Source organism: Bombyx mandarina, chromosome 05 (genome assembly GCF_030267445.1).
Source record: "Bombyx mandarina strain Sakado chromosome 05, ASM3026744v2".
NCBI classification, from domain to species: domain Eukaryota; kingdom Metazoa; phylum Arthropoda; class Insecta; order Lepidoptera; family Bombycidae; genus Bombyx; species Bombyx mandarina.
Window position 1 is genome coordinate 4,394,365 of NC_143212.1, and position 12,522 is coordinate 4,406,886.

Sequence of the window (12,522 nt, forward strand, 5' to 3'; positions counted from 1 at the left end):
TAGCCAGATGCTGTGTATTTAAATTAGACCACAGACACAGCATACTGAGTTTCTCGCCGGATATTCTCAGTGGATTGCGATTCCGAACCAGTGGTAGATTCTGCGAAGCACTGCTCTTGCTAGGGTTAGTGTTAGCAACGTCAGCAGGTTTGAGCTCCGTGAGCTCACCTACTCGTTAGGTTACGCTGGCATACCTATCAAGCTTAGGTAGGAAAGAATAATAATCTTACACCCCACTTGATTGTAACCATATAAGCATACCCTTCCTCCATACCTTCATCGTTGTTTTTAAAGCCCTATGTGCTATATCCTCCGGCACACATGGTTACCGTATGGCAGAAGCAAAATAAATCCGCGTTCGTCCGGTTCTTAACATCAATGTGATCAAAAATACCACAAAATTTCTCGTGCTGACCGGTTTGCTCACGTCAAACTTTGGTAGCGGCTTTAAACCAGGTGAACTGTGAGCCTATTTCGTATCAATACCATGAATTTAACTCACTGTATAATAAAATATCACTATTTAAAATAAAACTATGTAACGGTTTCTAAACGCAACGAAAAAGCGACTCTCTCTCACAGAATTAATGATGTAAATACATTGGCAACACAACCAATCGAAACCTTTAATACGATTTGTAAACACAAATATGTGAAGTGAAAATAAACGGTTTTTCAACTTCACTAACACAAACAAAGGCTCGTCACGCGTCCCATCTGATAGTAAAAGTATGCAAATGTTTATTGAAGGCTAACGTTGTAAATAAAGGTTCAGCCGAACCACTTTCTTGCTCTACGTTTAATCGCGATCAATATGCTGCAGTCAATATTGGATTGGGGCTGTTTGAAGAGAGCCTAGAATTCCATATTTAATATTTCGAAAGCAAATGTGTAATTACCGTTGAAGTCTTTTCAAACTTCCTTTGAAGAATATGTCATAGTGTTGGGAAACCTGCCCTTGAAAGAAGTCGTCAAATGATATCTGTTAACGTTGTAAGAGTGAAACCTGTAGTTAACCAGGTCTTTAGAGGAGATCTCAGCCAAGTGGAGTCCGGTTTCGAAAAGTTAAACCCGGTCACCGATTTGTTTGTGTGTGCTGTAGAAATGGACTTTCTATTGCGTAACAGAGCATGCATGTTTCTGTTCTTGGCCCAGAATTGCACCAGCCCGCCTACATCTGCCGCGAAGTAACAATGAGTTCCAGCTTAAAGGCTGGGACAAGCAATACTATTGAGATTTTTTTTATAGCTTAGGTTGGTGAACGAGCTCACGGCCCATCTGATATTAAGTGGTTACCGGAGCCCATAGACATCGACAACATAAATGCCGCCACACATCTTGAGAAATGATAAGACTACATTAGAAGTTCTATAGTACACCGACCGCTCCACCTTTCAAATCAGAACGCAAAAATAGGCAGAGTGGTGGTATCTACCCGTGCGGACTCACAAGACCACCAGTAATTACGCAAATTATAATTTTGTGGGTTTGATTTTATTACACGATGTTATTCCTTTACCGCAGAAGTCAATCGTGAACATTCTTCTTAAGACTTCGAAAACTCAGGTCTAAGAAAGTAATGAGAAATCAATAGCAAAATTGAGTCTGATATTTTCCCGCGATCCTAGACTACCTACAACACACAAGTGCGCCCCGAGTGGGCGGCTACATCACGTTTTGATGTATTAATATGTCGCAGTTATGATAATGAACCCGTCCGGGGGCACTCACGCCTTCATTCGCTAACATTATCTTGTGTTTATGACATGTTTACGATTTAATATGATGATTCTCTGTTAGTTTGTGTGAGCACGTAGACCATTTGATTAGAACGAAAACTCATTTTCGATTTCTTTCAACTCCGCCAATCAAAGACAAACGAATCTACCAACTACTTTGTCAATGTCAAGGACATAAGTTAAACAGCGGCCTGGATACATTACAAAAAAATATTAAAACTATTTTTTTAACACCATTAACAGAATCTTTAAGCGTCATTTTCATTAATGTCAAGACATTCGAATTTTCACACGTATCAAAGACCTTTTTTCCCTACCTATCCTAGTAGCCTCGAGGGGTTATTCTGGATTCACCGAACTGGTAGGTGAGCTCACGGGGCTCAAACCTGACGACGTTGCTAACACGAACCCTAGCAAGTGCCGTGTTTCTCAGAATTTACCACCGGATCGAAAACGCGACCCACTGAGTAGACCCAGCGAGAATCGGCTGTGTCTGTGGGGTGATTTACTCGCCGAGCCCTTCGTCGCAAGCTATGGGGTCGACGAGAACGATGACCGGTGCTTGAGGTACCTAAAAGCACCGTTAGTAGATCGGGAAGATCCGAAATGATGTGTCAACTGTTCACCATTCGGTCCGCTTAATACGCGACATTGTTTTTTTTTTTTTTTTATTATTGCTTAGGTGAGTGGACGAGCTCACAGCCCACTTGATGTTAAGTGGTTATTGGAGCCCATAGACATCTACAACGTAAATGCGCCACCCACCTTAAGATATAAGTTGTAAGGTCTCAAGTATAGTTACAACGGCTGCCCCACCCTTCAAACCGAAACGCATTACTGCTTCACGGCAGAAATAGGCAGGGTGGTGGTACCTACCCGTGCGGACTCACAAGAGGTCCTACCACCAGTAAATTATTTTTGTAATTAAGTAAGTCCGTTTGATTTGGTTTACTAATAACAATTCGATGTTTTTAATTGAGCCTCAATTATGTTTACCCTATTCAAATAGCTAAAGAAGTTTTTTTGCTATGATATTTTTTCCAAATTTTAAACTTTAATTGGCTCTTCTATAAAAAGTGTCGCTTAAACTAAATAGCCTTTGACCCTCGATATATTCATTGTATTTTTATCTCGCGTTTATTTTGCCTTTTACAATTTCCAATGTAACGAATACTTAGCAGTTCCCTACGCCGCAGAACAACTCGCTGACTGAAATAATTTTCTCCGAAGAACATGTGACATTTCACAAGAATACCGAAATGCACTCCCTGCATACACAACGTCGCTAATTACGTGAGACGAAATCTATTCTCCGCATAATTACGCTCCCATGTACACGTTCAGAAACATTAAAATGGCCGCGTTGAGAATCATTTCGTTTAAATAACTAACAATTATATGAAAATGTCACGTTATTTTATAGTTAAACACTCTTTGTTTCAAGCGATTATTCTTAAAAACGAACAAGAATAAAGCGAAAGTTGTCTCGTGTGTGATTCATTTTAATCATTTTGACCAACAAACACATAAGGATGTTCGTAATTGTTTCTACTTAAAAAATTGACTCAAGAATATTCGAAATATCATTATAAAGCATTTTTAAGTGATTACTGTAGATGAGAATAATATTTGTCGAATGTCTCTCTTATTTCCATCTTAAAATGAGGTGAGATCGCATGAGATAGAGCCACCTTCTCCACCGTATTCTGACACGTTTCGATCTGAAGGACAAGATAGTTGTTGATATATGACTTCGACCTAGTCTCAAATGGCTGATGATGAATAAAATATCCTGTGTCAAATAAAGAACAATTCGTGAAACAAATGGAATCTTCGATGACCAACGCTACCTTGGGGATAAGTTTTTAATATATAAATTCTTTTTTTTATCCAGTAATCAAAGCCTTGTTTTTAATTTTATACCCTATAACAATACAACGAATGACTTTTGGAAAATATAAAGTCAGCCCAGAGTCTAACGTCTAAATAAATAAACATACCTAATCATGGAACGAACAAAGTATTTCCTTTGAGGCTTAAAATAACATGATAAATAGTTTTAGCTATATCGTCCGATCATGTTAAAATAATAAATTACTTGTATCGTATAATTAAAAACCCTTTAATATTTAATTATAGAATGTAACATAGATAAATTTAGCTTATGATCAGAGATGGGATCAGCGCGAGTGTGGTCCGCCCTGCGTTGCGGCCCCGTCAGGAACAATGGACGCAATCTAGCATCTCCCATATTGTCTACCAAATGTTCTAATAGCTAGTTGTAGAGCTACGAGCGACTGGATGCGGCAGTTCATTATGTAGAGTTTGGTCAGTGATCCAAACCCTACATGTTTGGTTCCATTCGTCTCTCGAATCAAAAGGTCCAAGATTAAAAATTGCGCAACTACCAATGGTTACAGTTTCTTTCCTTATTGTACTTTTTTTTACAAATCTCAAGAACAAACTAGAGCACTCGGGAATATATTCTTATATCCTCGAGTTTGATGTACAGGTTGGTTATGTGTGATGCTCGTTTCGCTGTTCGTAAGTATAAAATGATTTGATAGAATATCTTACATGATCCGTAAGCGACTCTGTACAAATTGACACTAGATATTTCGTAACTTGTACTGCAGCTTAATTGCTATTTGCTTTTATGGTAATGGACGGCAAACCGATAGCGTATGACCCAAAAAGTTATAACTTTAGTTGCAAATGGACATGTTGAGTACTAATTTAGATAACGGTATTTAGCTCGCAGCTGCTTTAGGCACGTCTGCGCGACAGAACACTGAGGTATCAATACTATTGGATGAGAAGAACGCCTCATAAACTTATAGGTGTGAATTTCTGCTGATGGATATTAATGAACAATTAATAAATTAATTTTCAATTACACCTATGAGATATTATTAAATACTTACTAGATAAAATTAAAAATGTAGATGAAAATCAAATTTACCAAATGTAAATCACCAAATGATTATTAGCAAAAACATAGTTCTGTCAGATTATAATTGCTATCTTTTACTCTTTCTCTGGTGCTTGAAGAATAGCCTTGAGTCGTTTCTGTGCGGCAAAGAGCTCCCAATTACACGTAAAACTAAGCAGAAAACCATATCCGATAAAATGTAGTTCCCGTAGCTGATACAAATTAGCAACGCTAAGCGCAGATCGAACGATTGCAACAGAGATTTACTGGTGGAAGGACCTCTTGTGAGTCCGCGCGGGTGGGTATCACCACCCTGCCTATTTCTGCCGTGAAGCAGTAATGTGTTTCGGTTTGAAGGGTGGGGCAGCCGTTGTAACTATACTTGAGACCTTAGAACTTGTATCTCAAGGTGGGTGGCGCATTTACGTTGTTGATGTCTATGGGCTCCAGTAACCAGTTAACACCAGGTGGGCTGTGAGCTCGTCCACCCATCTAAGCAATAAAAAAAAAAAAGATGTCTTTATTTATTTTTCATTGCAATTGTAGGCAGACGAGTATACCTGATGGCGAGTAAGTAGTCGTCGTCGCTAATGGGTGTTAGCAATGCTAGAGATAAAGCCAAGCTGTAGTCTACTGCAATTCATTTTACTCGAAATATCATATGTACGATGAGATTAGTTAGATCCATCCAAACATACAATCAAACACTTGAATACCAAATTACGACAATATGTCAAAAGCTATGAGGAATAGAAGCTACTTTGTTAAGAAAAAAACAAGTTATGATTTCAACAGTCAGCATCGGCTAACCTAAAAGAGATTAAGATTTTAATGTAAAATAGTTAAAATGCCTTCTCCATTAACATGAATAGTTCGATGTGTTCGGTCAGGTTTACAGAGCCCGCGGCCCTGCTCTCTCATTGTTCCGGAGTCAGACTCTTGGTCCAGGCTGCTCATTGTTACTTTTCGCCACCTCTCCACACAACTAATGGTGTATTCATTTTGTTTTGCTATTGTACAATTCTGGACGTAGCTAGGATGTTAGATTCTTTGGCCACCCAGAGTTCAACAATCCCTACCTGAAAGTGACCACCATAGTCTACTACTAATATATGAAAGAAAAACAATTTTGTTGTTCTGCGCTATTATTCCTGATATTCCTGCAAAGTTTAGCAACAATATTACCTATTTCTAAGTCGTCGTGGCCTAAAGGATAAGACATCCGGTCCATTCGTGTTGAGCGATGCACCGGTGTTCGAATCCCGCAAGCGGGTACCAATTTTTCTAATGAAATACGTACTCAACAAATGCTAACGTACAGGTACCACCACTCTACCTATTTCTACCGTGAAGCAGTAATGCGTTTCGGTTTGAAGGGTGGGGCAGCCGCTGTAACTATACTTGAGACCTTAGAACTGATATTTCAAGATGGTTGGCGAATTTATGTTGTAGATGTCTATGGGCTCCAGTAACCACTTAACACCAGGTGGGCCGTGAGCTCGTCCAACCATCTAAGCAATAAACAAAAATTTTTTTTTTTTAACTATAATCAATAGATATGTTAAATTTACATAATTCATAAAATTATATCCTTCTATTTTATCAACATTTCTATTTACACAATAAAAAGGCTTCAATGCAAAGGCACGCCTGATGATCTGGTCGGCGTCCGGACGGAGCAGGTGTGAGCGATCAATTAAAAACGATCAGATTACAGCACGTGCCGCGACTGCACCGCTCATCTCAGGTGTGGTACAAGACATACGATCTTGTACTTCATTAAAACCACCAAAATTATTACGCAAAATTATAATTTGCGTAATTACTGGTGGTAGGACCTCTTGTGAGTCCGCGCGGGTTGTGGTGGTGCCTATTTCTGCCGTGAAGCAGTAATGCGTTTCGGTTTGAAGGGTGGGGCAGCCGTTGTAACTATACTGAGACCTTAGAACTTATATCTCAAGGTGGGTGGCGCATTTACGTTGTAGATGTCTATGGGCTCCAGTAACCACTTAACACCAGGTGGGCTGTGAGCTCTTCCACCCATCTAAGCAATAAAAAAAAACCTGCCACATTTTACCATGAAACAAGCATACCCGTTAAAGTTTTTTTTATTGCCCTTGTAGGCTGACGAGCCTGGTAGTGAGTGGTTACCGTCGCCCATAGACTTCAGCAATGCCAGGGCAGAACCAACCTGCTGCCTACCGTTAAGTACTCTCCACAAGCCTCGTTTGAAGAAGGACATGTCATAACGCTCGGGAAGCAATGTAGAGGGAAGCTCATTCTAAAGCCGGATGGTACGTGGCAAAAAAGATCTTTGAAAGGCAAAAACTGGTGGTCACTGTATCTATATATATAAAAATGAATGCTGTTCGTTAGTCTCGCTAAAACTCGAGAACGGCTGGACCGAAATGGCTAATTTTGGTCTTGAATTATTTGTGGAAGTCCAGAGAAGGTTTAAAAGGTATATAAATATGAAAATGCCCGGAATTAAATAAAAATAACAATTTTGTTTTTCCTTTGATTTGTACCCCGTCAGACGGATTCCTTTTGTTTGTTTTAAGTTTATTTACAAAATACACAATTTATTTTATTTATCGATTGAGGCACTACGAAGTCTGCCGGGTCAGCTAGTCAATTAATAAAAATAAGAATATTAGTTCCGTTAACATAAATAGTGAATCAAGTTTTCACAATTCCATAGGCACAATGATTTCTACGATAATTTTATACGACAATTTGGAAACATGAATTCCTATTAGAAATCATGTGTTTCGAAGACTACTAGGCGAGTAACGTGATCTTCCGAATAATTAAAAACTTTCTCATGAATTGGACAAGACTATAAAATATCGAAGGGAAGTCGTATCGCTCGACGGAGATTCGCGTCGGACGATATTCACGATCGTGTATTGCGGAGACAGACACAAGCTCGCTATGAATATTGAACTATGAATGAAGAGCGGTATTTTTATTACCATTTGTATATTTAAAGTTATCGGGTCTAAGGTATTTTTATGGCTTTAACCGTTATTTTTACACCTCATTTACAAAACAATTGTTTAATTAATTGAGAAACAAGCATAATAAATAAATAGATGAATAAGTAATAGTCAAACACTGTGTACTATTTTTACTGGTGGTAGGACCTCTTGTGAGTCCGCGCGGCCAGCACCACCACCCTGCTTATTTCTGCCGTGAAGCAGTAATGCGTTTCGGTTTGAAGGGTGGAGCAGCCGTTGTAACTATACTGAGACCTCAGAACCTCTTTCTCAAGGTGGGTGGCGCATTTACGTTGTGGATGTCTATGGGCTCCAGTAACCACTTAACACCGGATGGGCTGTGACTCGTCCACCCATCTAAGTAATACAAAAAAAAAAAACCCTGTATAAGAAGACGTGTGCGAACATTTGAATCTAGAGCACTAAGAGCAATAGTAGCTCATGTAGCATCAATAGTCCGCACGTAAACCGTAATTATGGAAGATATCTTGTATTGTTTTATTGGATTCGCTCCCGTTGCCTCACAGTAGAAGTCGCGCACACAGATGTGAGGTTCTTATAAGCATCCAACCCAGGCGACCCTTAACACAGATCTAAGTAATTCAGTACATCAGATTGAATATAACAGAGATCTAGATCGAAACAAGATGCGTCCTGAATACCTCGGCTCGTGAGAGCGGCGCAGTCTGTGTACACGCGTATTGTTGTATTGTATAGTTGTTCCGTACGCGGGAATGTAATCAATCGTGCTGATTTTATATCTGTGTTGTGCAACGTTTATAGAGATTTACGAAAAGTGACTTTAGGTTGTGCTGGAAGACAACTAGACAATTAAAAATATCTTACACTGCAACATGATTTGTTTATAATACACTAGGGACCCGCCCTCGCTTCGCTTCGGAAACATTAAAACACACATGAAACAAAAAAAAAAATTAAAAAAAATTAAAAAAAGTAGCCTATGTTCATCAGGGACAATGTCGGCTTCTAATGGAAAAAGAATTTTTCAAATCGGTCCAGTAGTTTCGGAGCCTATTCGAAACAAACAAACAAACAAATCTTTCCTCTTTATAATATTAGTATAGATAGCGTGGCCCAGACAATTTTTATTATTAACTAGCTGACACGGCAGACTTCGTTGTGCCTCAATCGATAAATAAAAGACCTAAACTTTTGTATAAAATAAACTTAAACAAACAAAAGGAATCCGTCCGACGGGGGGGACATCAAAGGAAAAACAAAATTGTTATTTTTAATTAATTCCGAGCATTTTCATATTTATCTACCTTTTAAACCTTCTCTGGACTTCCAAAAATCATTCAAAACGAAAATTAGACAAATCGGTCCAGCCGTTCTCGAGTTTTATGTATAGATAACAGAGGTGAGCCGAAGCTACGGCCGATCTAGTTTTAGCCTTTAGCATAAATGCAGGCTGACTGTACCACCAGTAAATTACTGGTGATACAGTCAGTTAGCCATTCCGTATTTTACAGTGGGCAGCCAGAAACCTAACATCGCCACTGCTTTCAGGTGGTTAGCAGTTCGGTGACCACTCATTAGCCGATGGATCGAAGACAAAAGCTTACCATCAGATGCAGTTCTGATAAGTAATGAAAGTTTTAGCAAAAAAAGTAATAATTGTCGCATTTTCTTGAATTAAAATGAATCTATTAATTTACCTTAGCGCTGTATCGCTCAGTGGTTGAGAGCTGCCCCGTAATCCGACACTGTAACCTGAAACAGCGAACATTTTACAAATTACACATCGTTTATTTTGCGATTTTAATACTTTATGGCTATTTTATTTACTGATTAATTACTCAACTGCCCAAGAAGGATAGTAGCATCTATTGCTTTAGCGCGCTCCGAGACTTATGGCAACGAGCGGATTGAATAGTAATTTTGAAATAAAACCAAATTATAATTTACATTTTTTTTAGGAGACAAAAGAAATTAAAGAATACGTCCTGACTTTATACCAGGTTTTTCTAAGTAAATATTACGCATCAACATACGCTGACTGGGAATATTAATAGTAACTAGTTTTCCCCCGGTTTTTACTTACCAGGAAATTTGACTATAATTAATGGAAATTATAAATTTGTACACTATTATGGTTCTATTGTCAGACTATTAAATTTCTTTAATCACAGATTTCGCCAAGACTAAACTTTAGACAAATAATATTAAAAACAAACAACATTTAATCTATTCTCAATTTGACCGCAGACTATAAGCAATAAGAAAAGTTTAACAATAAACAATAGTATGCATGCGTGTTGTATCAAATACATGGTAGTTTGTATAATGTATTTTTTTTATTGATTTAATGTATTTTTATGCATAATTAAAAAAAAAAATTAACATTCTGCACTCCTCTATATTTTCTATAAGTGTGGGAAACATACTCCTTCGTCTGCGCAATTTTCGTAAAAAGAGGTACGAAGTTTTTGCTTCACGTATTAATATATTCTTTGTTTTCTTTGAACCTCTCCTCTGACCTTATTCTGAGCCTCGGAACTTATAATCGATAAGGGCACACATGATACGACTACAGTGTTTTTAATTTATTTTATTGAAATGCTATAAACTAGGCTAAAAATGCATAGCTTGCCCCTAATAATCTTCAATATACGTATCTCTAATCCGTCATGACTTTAAAAAACTTTTTCTTCTCATTCGCGTTGTCCCAAAATGTGGGTTTCAAACAAAAAAAATGAGTAATATATTATGTTAATTAATCAGCATGGCGGTCGCTAAGCGGTTTTCAACTTTCCATAATTTTAGAAAGTACAGATGGGTAACAAATAACTTTTTGTTTTATTAATCATAAATCCTTTTTGTGCTTTATGGTTGGTAGTACCTGGTCTGGTTTATGTAATGTTTTGTTTTCATTTTTCTGGTTTATTAACGACACCATATAACTATGTGTACATATATGTAGGATTGGTAAGAACGGAACGTGCAAAAAGAGTGTGGAACGGAGCGTTAAGATGTGAGTGAGAGAAAACGGAAAGAAGAGAGAAGAGAATGACAGACAAACAGGAAGAGGGCGACGATGGTTAAAAAATGAGCAAGGCGTAATAAAAGTGTTAGTTTTTTATTATTATTATAACAGAAGAGTTTGAAACAGTGTAATTTTTATTTTATGTGGTGCGATTACTATTCTACATATATGTGGATATACTACAGGAAGTCAAATCCTAATTCGTGCTATCACTCATTTTCATAGATTTGGCTTAATTACAAATGTGTGTGTAGATCGAGATAAAACAAAAGTTATATGGTAGTAATACAAATATAGAAATATATTTTTTTAAACTACAAGTCATGTTACGTGTACATAATATATTGTTTATTTTTATTGTCACTCTGGCAGCCCTGATCCCTAGAATCACGGCCAAACGATGATGTGAAAAGTGAAAACTATTAGATAGCACGTGCGGTCGGTGACCTACGCACACACTTACATAATTAAATTAAGCACGGACGCTGAGCTGCATTCAAATTTTATTTCACAGTATTCTAATAGATAAATAAATGCCGCGATAACCACAGCCTCCGCTGCTCCTACATACCACTTTTGCATCATGAATTCGTAGTAGAATTTTAACCTTATCTGGACCCCAGCCTCTTCCTACTCTTATCTTGTTAGTATACAATAGAATTGTGTACTAATCGGACCCCAACATGTGTGCCTGTGGACGTCTCTTTAGAGCAGATAAGCCAAGATTATGCAAAGCCCATAGTCACTATGTAACGAAGCAGTGCACCCCTAAGCATGTTTTTTTTTTATTGCTTCGGTGGGTGGACGAGCTCACGGCCTAACTAAGTGGTTACCGGAGTCCATAAACATCTACAACGTAAATGCCGCCACCCACCTTGAGATATGAGTTCTAAGGTCTCAGTTAGTTACAACGGCAGCCCCGCCCTTCAAACCGAAACGCATTGCTGTTTTACGGCAGAAATAGGCGGGGTGGTGGTACTTACCCGTGCGGACTCATAAGACGTGCTACCACCAGTAAAGACGTGAAATAAAAAGACTGCGATAATCCCCTGACGATCTGTGGTGGGAGCCGTCATTCCGACTGCTCCCACCACGTGGTGCCGACCCGGGGGTCAGCGTGTTACCGCGTAATAAATTCGAAATCCGTAAAATTCTTGTTAACCTTCACCATCCAAAATGAATTCCGACTCCCAAATACATAATATTATCATTATTTGTCTGCTAAATTCAAATGAGAATAAAAATTCGTAACGCTTTTGATCTGAGCTGCTTAAGAACTTAAATAAAACTTAGAAATGGTTTAGTAATAATTATAAGATTTTATTTAAAAAATTAACGTTTATTAGAAGAGGCGCGCTTTTCTTTTAATAGCTAAATTAGTAGAAAATTAACGGTTAGATAAAAAAAACTGGAAAAAAACTCGGATCGCTTATATAAGTGAGCTCTCTATCTACGTATGAAATGGTCACGGAGCTCACAGACAAAGTTAATTCCGCCACCCACCTTGAGACATGAGGTTGATATCTTAATTGTATTGTATAACGGCTGTCTCATCCTACAGACAAGAACCCATTTTTAAGGCCTTTGTTGACTGCCGTGCATTTACGGTCCAATTAAAATGACTGATTACAATGCTGAGTGGCTGATGTCTTTCAAGTCGCTGTTATTAAGCCACCACTTGGTACTTTATTATACTATAACAAAATTTCCAGAATGATTATATTTTAATTTCCTGTCATAAATTGTTATCGGAATTATAATTGATTATTGCCATCCCACCTTTACTACCTTCTACTACAAGACACAGGAAATTGAAACTTTACGAACGCGGCAGCATCTCGACTT

The 12,522-nt window shown here is 38.1% G+C and overlaps 1 protein-coding gene across 4 annotated transcripts in view; it reads right to left on the reverse strand.

Annotated features, from left to right (window-relative positions):
- LOC114245984 (uncharacterized) overlaps positions 1 to 12,522 on the reverse strand; it is a 123,973-nt gene that overhangs the window by 73,259 nt on the left and 38,192 nt on the right. For all 4 annotated transcript variants that reach the window (XM_089727336.1, XM_089727333.1, XM_089727334.1 and 1 more), the window contains exon 2: positions 9,350 to 9,404. The gene's annotated coding sequence lies outside the window, so the exon portion shown is untranslated. The remainder of the gene's footprint in view (positions 1 to 9,349; positions 9,405 to 12,522) is intronic.